Source organism: Mchenga conophoros, linkage group LG2, assembly GCF_057382185.1.
Source record: "Mchenga conophoros isolate Kocher_MC1m ecotype Shallow Benthic linkage group LG2, M_conophoros_male_GT1.1, whole genome shotgun sequence".
Lineage (NCBI taxonomy): Eukaryota > Metazoa > Chordata > Actinopteri > Cichliformes > Cichlidae > Mchenga > Mchenga conophoros.
This window is the reverse complement of record NC_140527.1, coordinates 2,685,039-2,698,528: the sequence shown is the minus strand read 5'-3', so window position 1 is coordinate 2,698,528 and position 13,490 is coordinate 2,685,039. Positions and strand designations below refer to the sequence as shown.

The window sequence follows — 13,490 nt, the reverse complement described above, 5'->3', positions numbered from 1 at the left end:
TTTCTTTGTGCCCCCCTCTCCCTGTTAATGCCCTACCTGCCCCCTGGCAACACTTTGCTAGATCCACCCCTGCACAGTTACCAGCTGTCAGCTACGTAGAAAAGGATCCTGGTGTTATTTGTCTCTCAGAAACAGTTCATAACTTCATAACTTCAACTCATTCATGTCACCTAAAAGGTAAACCTGTTTCTCCATCACATGTTCAGCTCTGATGATTCAGTAAGGACATCTCCTGGTTTCATCCTCATGTTTCCCTCTGACCAGATATCCAAACCATATCATGACCAGCAGGTTTACAGCTGTGGCTCCAGCAAACATCAGCTGATACTAGAAATTAATATTAAATAAATTCTAACAACAGCTGATCAAGCTTAAACGTGCTGCTGTTGTTTAGCGCGACATCCGCTGGTTTCCTCTTCCTGGCGCAAAGTGGACGATAAATAAACAAGAGAGAAAAGACGATCAGCTGATCATTGATCAGTTTCATGATTGAAGTAGCAACAGGAGAGGAGAGAATGAGAGAAGAAGAGGCAGCTGTGCAGCGTAACGACAGAATAACTCCAGCTTTGTGTCTTTTTTTCATTATAGCGAAAGTCCGGGACAAACTGCGTCTCTTCTCAGCTCAATACGAAACGTGTAATATTTTCTCTGAATGAGGGACCATTCCATTTTTTTAAGGAGCCGTTGGCAACTCTACTAACCTTATGAATAAAATAAAGTTCACTATCAGTAACATGTTTTGCCTTTGGGGTGGCACCTGGGGTGGCCAGTCTGGTTGGGGGGGTGGCCTGTGCCCCCCCAGGCCACCCCGCTGGACACGCCACTGATCAGGGATAGGCACGATTGTGGCACTGATTCAGTCTTTAGCACTACGGTTACCCCGGTGTGTCGGCCAGAACACCACCTAAGGCCAAAATGTCCCAGAGTATGGAAAAAGGAGCTTGAGGTTCGGTTTGAGGCACTTTATTGTCACAACTCAGTTCCTGTGGCTGTAAAAACAGTTGCGTGTGTGTGGTTTTTCTACAAAGGAAATACACAATACAAATAAATGATAAATAAGATGAATAGATAAGTGACATATTCAGATATAGACATAATACAATATAGTATAACCAAAGATCAGAGCAATGTAGCAAAACTTCTACCTAAACTGTGCAAGTGAACGGCATTGCTGCGAGGTTAAGTTATCGACAGTACTCCCGATAGTTGCATAAAATAAAAGCTTCCCTATTATAACTCCGCCATAATGCTCTTATTGTGAAGAGCAAGCGGGAACGTGATACTTCCGGTCAAACTACGATCGTCATTTAACGATCCTCATAACAAATTGTCCGCTACAAACTCCGTATTATAAAGCAAACAATCACAAGCACCAGATACAACATACAGAGAGGCTCTGATAATACAGAAATGACATACGAGCGACCGTACATGTGTCAACTAGAGCTAAACCAGGATAAGCTAAAGCATAAATTAGCATATGAAATGAAGGTGAACTCACGCGTTGCATCCTATACCGCTCCAACTACGAACTACATTAGCTTCTAAATGGTAAACATAGTACAGTATCAGCATAAACAAAGGCAAAATGCAACACAGGTTAATACTCGTGTGTGATAATATTAAAATACAGAAAAAAATTAAAAGTAATGTAAAATTAAACATCATGGCTCTCGTCACTGAGTATTTAAGTCAGTGCCTTATATAATATCAAAATATGCAATTGAAAATTAATTTTTACACATTTGTTAAGTGAGGCTTGTGGCCATCATCAGGGTCATCTGACCATCATGACCCTGATGAAGGCCACAAGCTGAAACACATCGGTCAATTATTAAAGTTGTTCATCTTCCCTCAAGTGTTGCTGGAGTTCCTGCTTTGTGAATTATTTCATCCTCTCCATGCACCTTGGAAGCACGTGAAGTTGTGCCAGAAATATCTTTTTGCTGCGATAACAGATATTGTTTCCAGGTGGAGGAGATGACCATGGGACAAAGAAATGCTCTGTCTTATGCAGGTGCTCTTTGAGATTTTTGGATGAAAATACATGGGCTTGGGGTAATGGTGAGGATCGGTTTAGAGAGTTTATGAACTCTCATGATGTTTCGATTAAGCTGAAATCTGAAACTAGACATTTGGAGGTCATTTATTTGGATACCACAGTGTTTTTGAAAAGGGATCAGAAGGCAAAATGATGTTAACAAAAGTTTAAGCCAGTCTGATGTCTGATTGCACGGATCGAGCTATCATTTGGCCCATACTTTTTGAAATGTGTAATCATTGTTGTGGACCTGGAGACCAATCTGGGCTGGTCCACAGGGCAGCAGATGTTGTGGGAGAATTTGGATCGGAAAGCTTGGCACATATGAACACAATGGTTTGAACAGATTGTGTAACGGTTGATTGTTCTTAAATTGATAGGTATATCTTAACCCTCTGATGCATAGTGGTCACTGGAGTGGACAGCTACTAAAACGTACATATCTCTTTAATGCATTGGTTTCTATGGTGGAACTGCATATTAGCCTCTAGAGTGCTCTCTGCTGCCATGCTCCATTGAGGTCAATTCAGTGTTCAGTTAGTGCAACTGCAAGTAAATTTCCTCTGAATCAAAGATGGCAGACAAACTGTCACCCCTGCCGACCACTGCTGGCATATCCTGTCAATCCTTCTATGCTAAAAGAGCCCAACAGGTAAAAAAAATATGATGATATGCAGTAACATCTAGGGAAGGATATTATCTGTTTGGAATAAGAAATTGTTATGTCTAATATGTAGAAAACTACAATTAACCATGTGTCCACTGTAGTGGACATCATGCATTACCCACTATATTTTTTTAACATAAGTCATAAATTGTCTCACTGTTTTTTGGGACTGTTTTGGTTATAATTAAGCATATAATTGTTACATTTATAAGCTACTCATTTAAAATATATATTTCTGTGCAGATCAGCTGTAGTTTGAGTTACTATAATAATTATTTTATCATATTTTGTAGACTTCAAATGCAGCAAAGAATAAGGCAGCGTACAGAATAGTCCAGGAAATTCCATCCAGCTCCAGTGATGATGATTTCATTGATGAGTGCAGTGATGAGGAGTTCAGTGATAAGTCCAGTGATGATGAGAGTGGCTGCCAGAGCAGAACAGAGACATAGGAACTACGGATGATGAAGACACAGACAGTCAGGATGCAGAAAGTGAGAACGATGAGGGGCAGGATGAAGAGGAAGGTCAGTATGATCAGGGAGCTGTGGGAGATGGGTACATGGCACCTGACCATACTCAAGCCCGCAAAAATATTTGGAAAGTCCAAGACAATGACTTGGTTGGAGACTTGCCTCCTTTTCTAGGAGAGTGGAAATTGAATGTGGAGGGGAAGGATCCCATAGATTTCTTCAGACATCTGTTTCCAGCAGATCTAATTGATAATATAACATACAACACCAACTTGTATGGGAAAGAACTGTCAGTAACAAGAGAAGAGATTCACCCTCCAGCAATGCAAAAGAGGAAGACCCAGTGGGACCCCACAACCCGTGAAGTGGAGAGCAGTCACCAAAGTAGCCTGTGAGGTCAGGTTTGCCACAGGATATCACTGGCCCCAACTGACCGAGGTGAAAAATGCAAACAGGTGCCATGATGTTGCGTGCACACGGAAGACCAAATACATCTGCATGCAATGCTGTGTGCCATTGTGCCCTGGATGCGTTGCAAACTTTCGCACAGCCTAGGTGTGATGAACATAGAACTGTTTGGAGATGCAGAGACTAAGATGTCAGTTTGTGTTTTCTTCCAGCATGCTACTAAGGGCTTGGTAATACTGTCCTGCATCGTTATAGAACTGTGTAGACTCAAAAATGTTTCTCTTGTTGGAGATAGTTTGCCATATTCAGGTGTAGGATTCATAGCTAGGACTGTTGATTGGTTTTGTTATTTACGTCTAAACATTGGGGCCTTATGAGTTGAAAGTTCCAAAAAAATTGCTGAGATGTTTTTCAAAGGATACAAGCAAACAAGTGTTTGTATATTTACAATAGAACACGAGGTAATTAATTTTTACAGTAAATTCACAGTATTTCATGCTAAGTGCTCAGGCGCATGTAGTCCACTGGAGTGGACAAGTTTATAACTTTATAAAAAAACATATTTTTGGAAAAAAAAGAGTTAAACATTTTTTTTCATGTCCTGAGAAGAATAAAAGCACTTAAGAAAAAAAATCTTGACCAAGGCTTTCATAATTCATGCATCAGAGGGTTAATATACCTATCGATTTAAAGTAAATGTTAATATGATGATATATTAATATATTAATATATGAAAATGTGTGTGTGCTGAATTTGCTTATATAAAGGAAAGAATTTAATTTAAAAATGCAAAACATCCAACACCTAAAACAAAACATCTGTTATAAATAAATGCACCTTGAGAATGATTCTTAAATTTGCATTATTTTATAGTTATTATGATTTCAGATTTAAGCAAGTTTATTTTGTTTTTTTAATATAATTTCAGCTTCATTGTCAAAGTTTTAGATCTTTTTTTTTTATTGATTGGTTTGGTGGGAGATGTTTATGAAAAAGGAATAGAACACAATTTTCCCCCTTAGTCCTGGGAAAGTGCACCTGAATTCATTCGAAATAAACTAAATAACACTTTCTAACATACCTAACCCTAACCCTTCCCCCTCCCCTAATCCCTGAAACCCTGACCTCAGGGTAAAAGGAGAGATCAAAGGGGATCAGGTGACTAAGTCAGGTGACTTCTTGCCGACACCAGGTGGGAAATAGAGGTGCAAAAGATGGGAGCAGGAATGGCCTGTGCATTGCATCCCTGTCGTCTTCTTCCATTCCTCCAGGAGATGGCAGTAAAAGCCTGCATATGATGAATGATGCTGTAGTGCCAGGGCTGCTGTTGTTTTGTTAAAAGCTAAAACTTGTCATTTAAAATGCATGGATATTTAAACAGCAGTGGAGCAGGACAAGACCTCACTACACTGCCAAAACACACGAGTTCAAGCCTGAAAAAGGCAAATGTATCCCGAAACGTCGCGGCGAGCTCAGTGGATGCAAACGGCCATTCTAAACCCAAGTTAGACAAGATTTAGAAGATTTGGTGCCCCCACAATCGTCAACAGATTGTTATCTGTTGGCGAGGCTCTACAGCAGGGTGGGAGGTGCTGCAACCCAACCCTACCCCTTTCCCTCCCCTAACCCCACAAAGCCTAATCTCAGGGTGAGTGATTAAATTTAAAGGGGGATGAATAAACCAGATAGAAGTGCCAGAGCCTGGAGCAGGATCCTCGATGATAAATAGTTTTTGACATCATGCAGATAGTGTTCTTGTTAACCCTCTGACCTCCACCCTTCCCTTTTTCTCCCTCTTTCTTTACCTCTCCCTGGACATTATGATGTCATGTCTCTCCCCTGCAGCCTCCCCTCCCCCCAAATCCCATGGGAATATAACCAATTAGCCAAAGTGCTGTCCTCCCACTGAACCTCTTAACTCTCCAAACCTCCTTCAAACTTCTGATCTGTCATCTCACTATCATCTGCTTGGCAACATTCATCTGACCCCTCCAGAGGGTTCAGAGAGAAAGAGTCAGAGAGCTACACTACATAGGTGGAAAGAGTATCTTTGTGGTGGCTTAAGTGGAATTTATATTCCAGCAGAGGTAACACGTTTGCTATCTGCTGCCTGTATTCCTGCAGAGAACTGTTGCTAGATGGAGCCAGTGTACAAAGAATGTGGTACAACTGATATGTGGGACCTTTTTGCCTGTGCTGTTGGTAGTCCATGGAGAAGAGCAAAATTATAATATACAAAAAGCTGGAATTCAAAATATGTATTAAAAACAATGAAAAGTTCCCACTGGAGCAAATGTCTGTGCTTTCTGCAACATGAATGGTATAAAAAGCATAAAAGATGTAACAAAGCACAGACATTTGCTGTCTAAAATTTGCTGTTTGGCGGTTCTCCCGTTTCCAGTGAATTTGGCTTTTACTCTCCTTCCTTAATTCGACCATCTTATCAGCCAGTCAGCATTCGGTATACGTACATCTGCTTCCAGTAATGCTCAGTTAGGATCTTGGAGGACTGCACAGGAGCATTTTTGGGTGAAAACCCCTCTCGCCACAGTGTCAGAACAGACTATGTGCACGCAGATTGACCATATATTATACTTTATTTATTCTGGGAAATGAGTGAGTGAATCCAAGCATTGTTGTGGGTCACACCCAAGAGCTTTCTCACTTATATATAAGTATATTTTGAATGAGTACCAACAGTTTAGTCCTATAATCACCAATAGTTGAGCCAACACTGTGGCTAATAATTCGATTATAAAAATAAATTATTTGCTTTTGTCACCCTTTCTAATTGAGTAGTCAGAAATAATCAAATCCACAGTAATCTGTCATCTAAGGTCAAATAAAAGTATCTGAAATCTACTCTGTTTGGTTCAATTAGGATCATAAGGAGACAGGCAGTGGAAACTCAGCTTCAGGAAAAACCTCCACTCAAAATGAGACACTGACGACTTAAAGGGGAAAAAAAAGTAAAATGAGTGTATTAAAATTTGAAACATTTAAATTGCCCCAAAAATGTAGGCATGAACCAAAAACATTTAAATCCTTTCAAACATTTAGTTCGACTCAATAATTCGCCCTTCAAAATGTTCAATACCGTCCCTTTAAGTGTCCACAAATGTACCAGGTACGCTGTCCATATCAGTGGAGTGCACTTATTGTTCTCTATTTGGTAAGTATTTCAACATTATTTGGATTGTCGTTAGTTCACAGTTTTTCCCTCTGATGTGTCAGTTTATGTTAGGTGGTATCAAGCCTGACCCAAAAAATAAGGTAGCAACATAAGGCGCTCTGAGAGCCCAGTAAAAACGTGAATCCTGTTCCTTCGGATTGGGAGCGTCCTTTGTAGACATCTCGAGTGGCGTCCAGTCCTTAGATGACACCGCTCAGTCCTTCGCAGCAGATTTCTTCCATCTAGAAAAAAAAAAAAAACAGCTCACACACAAATGCTCAGTGCAATCATTTGTAAAATAAAGCACATATTTCTACCAACTCATTGTTCCTGTATCCCATTTGTACAAAATCTAATTTCTCTAAGTGTTATCTTTTGTCTTCACATATCACTCATCTATACAGTTCTTATTGGTCAATAAAAATATTTCAATAACAAAAATACATTTCAGTGCAAATAAAATGAAGCATGAAAAGTGTCTCATATCGTGTATTAGCTAAAACCTCACATACAGGTGCATTAGCCCAGGGAGCGCATGCTTTCTACAGGGCTAACACAGCTAAGAAATCATTAGCAGCTTCTACAATCACATTTCTAACAAAATATCATATCCTGACTGGTTTTATACTCAGCCAGACTGTGAATCACAATCCGATTTGCAAACATACGAGACTCACCAGGTTCTCTGTCATATCGAGGCTATCTCTACACTCCGTTACATATTTTTATGTACGGATTACGGGGTATGACCCCACCCCACAGGTAGTGGTGTGTGGATACTTCTTTAAGACGCTCAGCTAGCCTGGCCACACCCCATAGCTTACGCATAAAACTACTGTGCAAATGTGAAACCAGTGATTGTTTGATCTCCACAGGTTTGTGTTTGTGGTTGACTGGTGGTACCTACGTGTGTGTGTGGCAGTGGTGTCCGCTCGTGGGAGCCTGTCTCGGCAGCCTCCCTGGACGCTGCCTATCCCCGAGCCCCTATCCCTTTAAAAACTAAGGCAATCAAAGCTGCTGTGCTCGAGTGGCTCCTGTAGGCTGTGTTCCCCTGGCGTATTGCCCGTGTCTGCCGGCTTACATGCCAGTCGGACCTCGCTGTGGTGAGTGAGAGTTCTCCATCCTACTTAACTGGGTTCTTGTCTGGCATATTGCCCGTGGTTCGCAGGTTTACACAGCCAGTGGGGCCCCACTCATTCGCTCAGCAGTTAAGTTGCCTAACTTTCTAAGCACTCCACACACCAGTAAAAAAGAAACAAAGACCTAACACACTGTGTTAGCTTACCTGAGAGTCAGTGTTTTCCACTGAAGTGAAGGCAGAGCATGCAGGCCCGTGGACGGGCTTTCCTCCCCTGCCTGCTGATTTGCTAGGCCCTCCCCACAGTGTTTCCTGGAGTACTGGAGCTGGCCCTCCCTGAGGTCCCTGCCACAGCAACCTCAACGTTTAATGATGTCACTCTGCTGCAGCCACTGCTTCCAGATTTTCAGGACCTGTATGCAGGGAGTTTGAGGCCAATGGTGCTCTGCATCGATGGTCCCCTGCCTGCATACAGTTTGCTGCCATGCATGGCTTCTCAAACCACATACTCCTGCTAGAACACTCAGATCTGCTACTCAACTACTTCTGACCCAACCCAGATCTCGACTGAAGTCCCGGGGTGACCGTGCGTTTGCTCTGGCTGCCCCGGTACTGGAATACCCTTCCTCTCGACCTCCGCGCATCTGATTCCATTGCACTGTTCAAATCACGATTAAAAACCCACTTATTCAATCTTGCCTTTCCCTCTAGTTAATATTTCTTTTATGATTTTATATCATGCACTTTTATGCTCATTTAAATTCTTGTTTGCTCTGTACCTGTTGCTTTCCTATGTATTAGTGACAGCTATCTGCTTGCATATTTAGTACTTGCTTTGGTCCTATTTCTATTATCCTCCTCCTATACTCTATCTTACTTGTTAAGCACCTTGGCACACCCTTGGTTTTTAAGTGTGCTTTATAAAAAAAGTTTTTTATTATTATTATTATGGCCAGGAGCAGATTGCCCGCTGGTCGCACCTCAGGCACCTCGGGCTCCTTCCTGGAGAGGGCTGCATGTCTTAACAAGGACCTGAGGGTGATGGACTATCTGTTGGCCAAGCTGCACAGAGCCAGGGCCACTCAGTCTTGTCTATCCAACTCGACGGCCATTTTGTTGCTCCACTTGCAACAACTGGCTTGTCAGTTTCAGGCGAGCTCTGGGGACCCAGTAGAGCTTCTGGCTGCTTCCTGGCCAGAGGCGGAGCCAGACATTTGAAACACCCGGGGCTTAGCCCTAAAGGGTAGTATGCATGTGGAATACATTTTTTTTTTTTTTTGGGGGGGGGGGTTAGAAATGACTGAAAGATTAATTGGCTCTGTTTTGAGTTTTGTTCAAAAAAGAATGACTTCATAGAGGGAAAAAAATATATCGCATGTGCAGGACACCTTAAACTAGTTTTTTAATTAAGCAGCAAGGCAGAACAAGATCAGGGCTGTATCAAGACATCAGGACTAAACCCCAATTCAACCAGACCCAGAACTGATCCAGAATTAAAACAGGACTACAACAGTTCAAAATCAGGAGGACTGAGGACTTAACCAAGACAGAACCAGAAAGCTAGATGATAGCAGCACTAAAATCATCATAGACCTGCACTACACTTGTTTTTTTTAATTCTACCAAAGTACAATATTTAGATTGAGAAAAGTTTATACAATTATTTAGCCTTGTTGTGCAAACAAGCCTGCAAAACGTAATAAATATAGAATTTGAACAGTAACAAACCTAAAAAGAAACACTAGGTACCAGATACATGAGGACCTATGATACGGTGATACTTCTGGTAAACAACCATTTGACTAACAGGTGTGTCTCACCTGCTCTTGTTCATATCTGTTCTGTCCTCATTCTGCATCTCCCTCTCTGCTCCTCTCTCTCTCCCTCTCTGCTCCTCTCTCTCTCCCTCTCTGCTCCTCTCTCTCCCTCTCTGTTCCTCTCTCCCTCTTTGTGCTGACAATCATCAAATATACAGTTGAAACCAGATATTTACAAACTCTTCAGATCAAAACACAAACACTTTTTTAATTGTAAGATCAAATCAGACTAAATGTTTATTTTTTTTTGATTGATAAATATAAAAAACACATTTGTTAACTTTAAGAGTAAAGACAGAAACTATCTGTATTTCTTAATTGTAAATGGCACCAAATTGTATTCAAAATTGAGCCACACTTATGGAGCTCCACAGTTCTGTTCCTGGTGTTTTGGTTGACATCTCTTGATTTTCCCATTTCAAAGAAACAGGCTCTGTGTTTTGCCTTATATGCATCCACAGCTGTGCCACCAATTTACTCACATGGACTCTACTAACCAATCAGAAGCTTCTTCAGCTCAGAATGGAATCGTCTGGAGTTTTCTTATTAATTAACAATAAACTTAGTGTATATGTACTCCTAAATTTGATGAAAGTGATAAAAAATAAACAGCTCTGTCTCTCTTTATTCTGACATTTAACTAATTCAAAATATATTTCAATATTTATTTATCCAAAACAAAACAAGTTTACTCTAAATTGATGTACAGTAAAAAAATGTTCTTGTGTTTTCCATAAAGTGTATGTAAATATCTGTTTTAAACTGTGGATATCCTGCTGTGTATTCAAATTCTTCTTGTTTTGCATAGAAATATACTGAACAACATACAAAGCATAATATATAAAATACTACCAGAGTTTTTTCTTTGAAAGAAGCCCCTTATGTCCATTCTTGCATATCAGTGCATTACTGAAACCGATTTATTTAGCTGTGGAGGGAAACAACTGAAAATATGAAATAAACACATGTAAGCTAAGACTCTCTAAAGAAACAGCATTGTTGTTGTTCGGCTTTTCATTTCGCCATTTGTTGATTCACTTGAAGAGCAAGTAACGTAATATTGGTCAAGTGATCAGTTTGATATCAATCTTTCGTGATTCACCGCAGGGGTGGAGCGTGGGGGTGGCTTACTGGGCTTAAGCCCGGGTTGTTTTGTCAGAAGCCCGGGGTCTTTTGGAGTGTAATTTTTTCATAGTTAGATGCCTGGCTGACAACTGTATAAAACAAAAAGTACACACAATATTCGAAGCACATAGTGCACACTGTGGGAATTTACGACTGTGCGTGAATCCCCCCTGATATTGGTATGATCCGAGCTCAGGCACTAAGCGACTGAGCGAGGGGGCGGGGCAGCTGCCGCCTGTGAGTGCGCTGTTGGAGAGACGGAGCCAGCCATACTAAGGAGAGCTTAAGTTTGACCAGTATGGGCTCAAAATGTGGTCATAAATATTTTGTACTTGTAAAAAAGATTTGTGTGTGCGTAAGAAAGATTTGTATTTGTAAAAAAGATTTGTGTGTGGACTTAGAAAAAAAACCCTGCAAGTTACAAGTACGGATTTTGACCCTATTTTTCTTCCTTTCATCTGATTGGTCAATGTCATGTCAATCACAAATGTAACAATCCAATCAGAGAACAGATGGGTTTGGCTGTCAGAGGGGCGCTTTTTTGAACTGCAGGTCCTTGAAGGGTGATACAGTTTGAAGCTGGAGGATCGCTATATAAATATCCGATAGCAGCTAGGTCCCCTAACTTTCAGTAGCTGTTGAAAGGAAAAAGTTGTGGTATATCAGTGGTTAGAAATACCATCATTACTTTAGGATTAGTTTAACACAACGTCAGGGCTGACCCGGGACCATTGCTGTGAGTCACAGTGCGCAGCATAAAAGTCCTTTCACATCGGATGCAGGATACGTTGCTAATGCTAACTGCTAACTAAAAGCAAAGGATCCAGGATTTGTTGCTGGCTGCTGGGCTCTGTGGGTTTTTGCAGCAGCTCTACCTGTACTAGATGCACCTGCTCCTTGTCTTTTCTATCTCTGACTTTATGTCCTCTACAAGAGTTTCTGTTTTTTTTGCTGGTTCTTCAAATGTTCAATAAAAACATGTATGCTAATTCATAACGAAGAAAGCTTTGTAATGAAGACTGTCATTTCCAAAACACTGTCCGCCCCCACCCCGCAGCGCTGTTGAAAAGGCTGTGGAAGTCCCTGTATTAAACACGTAGACCTGTGACACAAAAATCACCAAACTCGGACGACCACAGACTGTTTTCCTTCGTGGTGATGAAGGAAACCGCTGGGTTGGCATGTAAAAGGGCATTTATTCCCTTCAAAGACCTGCAGTTCAAAAAAAGCGCCCCTCGACAGCCAAACCCATCTGTTCTCTGATTGGATTGTTACATTTGTGATTAACATGACATTGACCAATCAGATGAAAGGAAGAAAAATAGGGTCAAAATCCGTACTTGTAACTTGCAGGGTTTTTTTTTCTAAGTCCACACACAAATCTTTTTTACAAGTACAAAATATTTATGACCACATTTTGAGCCCATAGACCAGGTAAAAAAAGCAAATCATTCGTACTGTACAAATAATGTAAATATGACGGTGAATCACGAAAGATTGATATCAAACTGATCACTTGACCAATATTACGTTACTTGCTCTTCAAGTGAATCAACAAATGGTGAAATGAAAAGCCGAACAAATGCTGTTTCTTTAGAGAGTCTTAGCTTACGTGTGTTTATTTCATATTTTCAGTTCTTACCCTCCCCGACTAAATCGGTTTCAGTTATGTACTGAAACATAAGAATGGACATTAGAGGGTTCTTTCAAAGAAAAAACTCAGGTAAATGTTATTTTATATATTATGCTTTGTATATTGTTCAGTATATTTCTATGCAAAACAAGAGGGGTTTCAGTACACAGCAGGATATAACCAGATATTTACACTTTAGGGAGAAAACACAAAACATTTTTACTGTACAACATCAATTTAGAGTAAACTTTTGTTTTAGATAAATATTGAAATATCTTTTGAATTAGTTTAATGTCAGAATAAAGAGAGACAGAGCTTTCTGTTTTTTATCACTTTCATCAAATTTAGGAGTACATGTACACTAAGTTTGTTAATTAATAAGAAACTCCAGACGATTCCATTCTGAGCTGAAGAAGCTTCTGATAGGTTAGTAGAGTCCATGTGAGTAAACTGGTGGCACAGCTGTGGATGCATATAAGGCAAAACACAGAGGCTGTTTCTGTGACATGGGAACATCAAGAGATATCAACCAAAACACCAGGAGAAGAACTGTGGAGCTCCATAAGTGTGGCTCAGTTTGAATACAATTTGGTGCCATTTACAATTAAGAAATACAGACAGTTTCTCTCTTTACTCTTAAAGTTAACAAATATGTTTTTTATATTTATCAATCAAAAAAAAAAAATATTTAGTCTGATTTGATGTTACAATTAAAAAAGTGTTTTGATCTGAAGAGTTTGTAAATATGTGGTTTCAACTGTATATTTGATGATTGTCAGCACAAAGAGGGAGAGAGAGGAGCAGAGAGGGAGAGAGAGAGGAACAGAGAGGGAGAGAGAGGAACAGAGAGGGAGAGAGAGAGGAGCAGAGAGGGAGATGGAGAATGAGGACAGGACAGAGATGAACAAGAGCAGGTGAGACTCACATGTTAGTCAAATGGTTGTTTACCAAAAGTATCACCGTATCACAGGTCCTCATGTATCTGGTACCTAGTGTTTCTTTTTAGGTTTGTTATTTTTCAAATTCTATATTTATTAAGTTCTGCAGGCTTGTTTGCACAACAAGGCTGAATAATT

General features: G+C 40.4%; 1 pseudogene; it reads left to right on the top strand.

The window, feature by feature from the left end:
- Window positions 1–2,440: 2,440 nt before the first annotated feature.
- Window positions 2,441–4,257, top strand: LOC146581458 (uncharacterized; annotated as a pseudogene).
- Window positions 4,258–13,490: the final 9,233 nt, after the last annotated feature.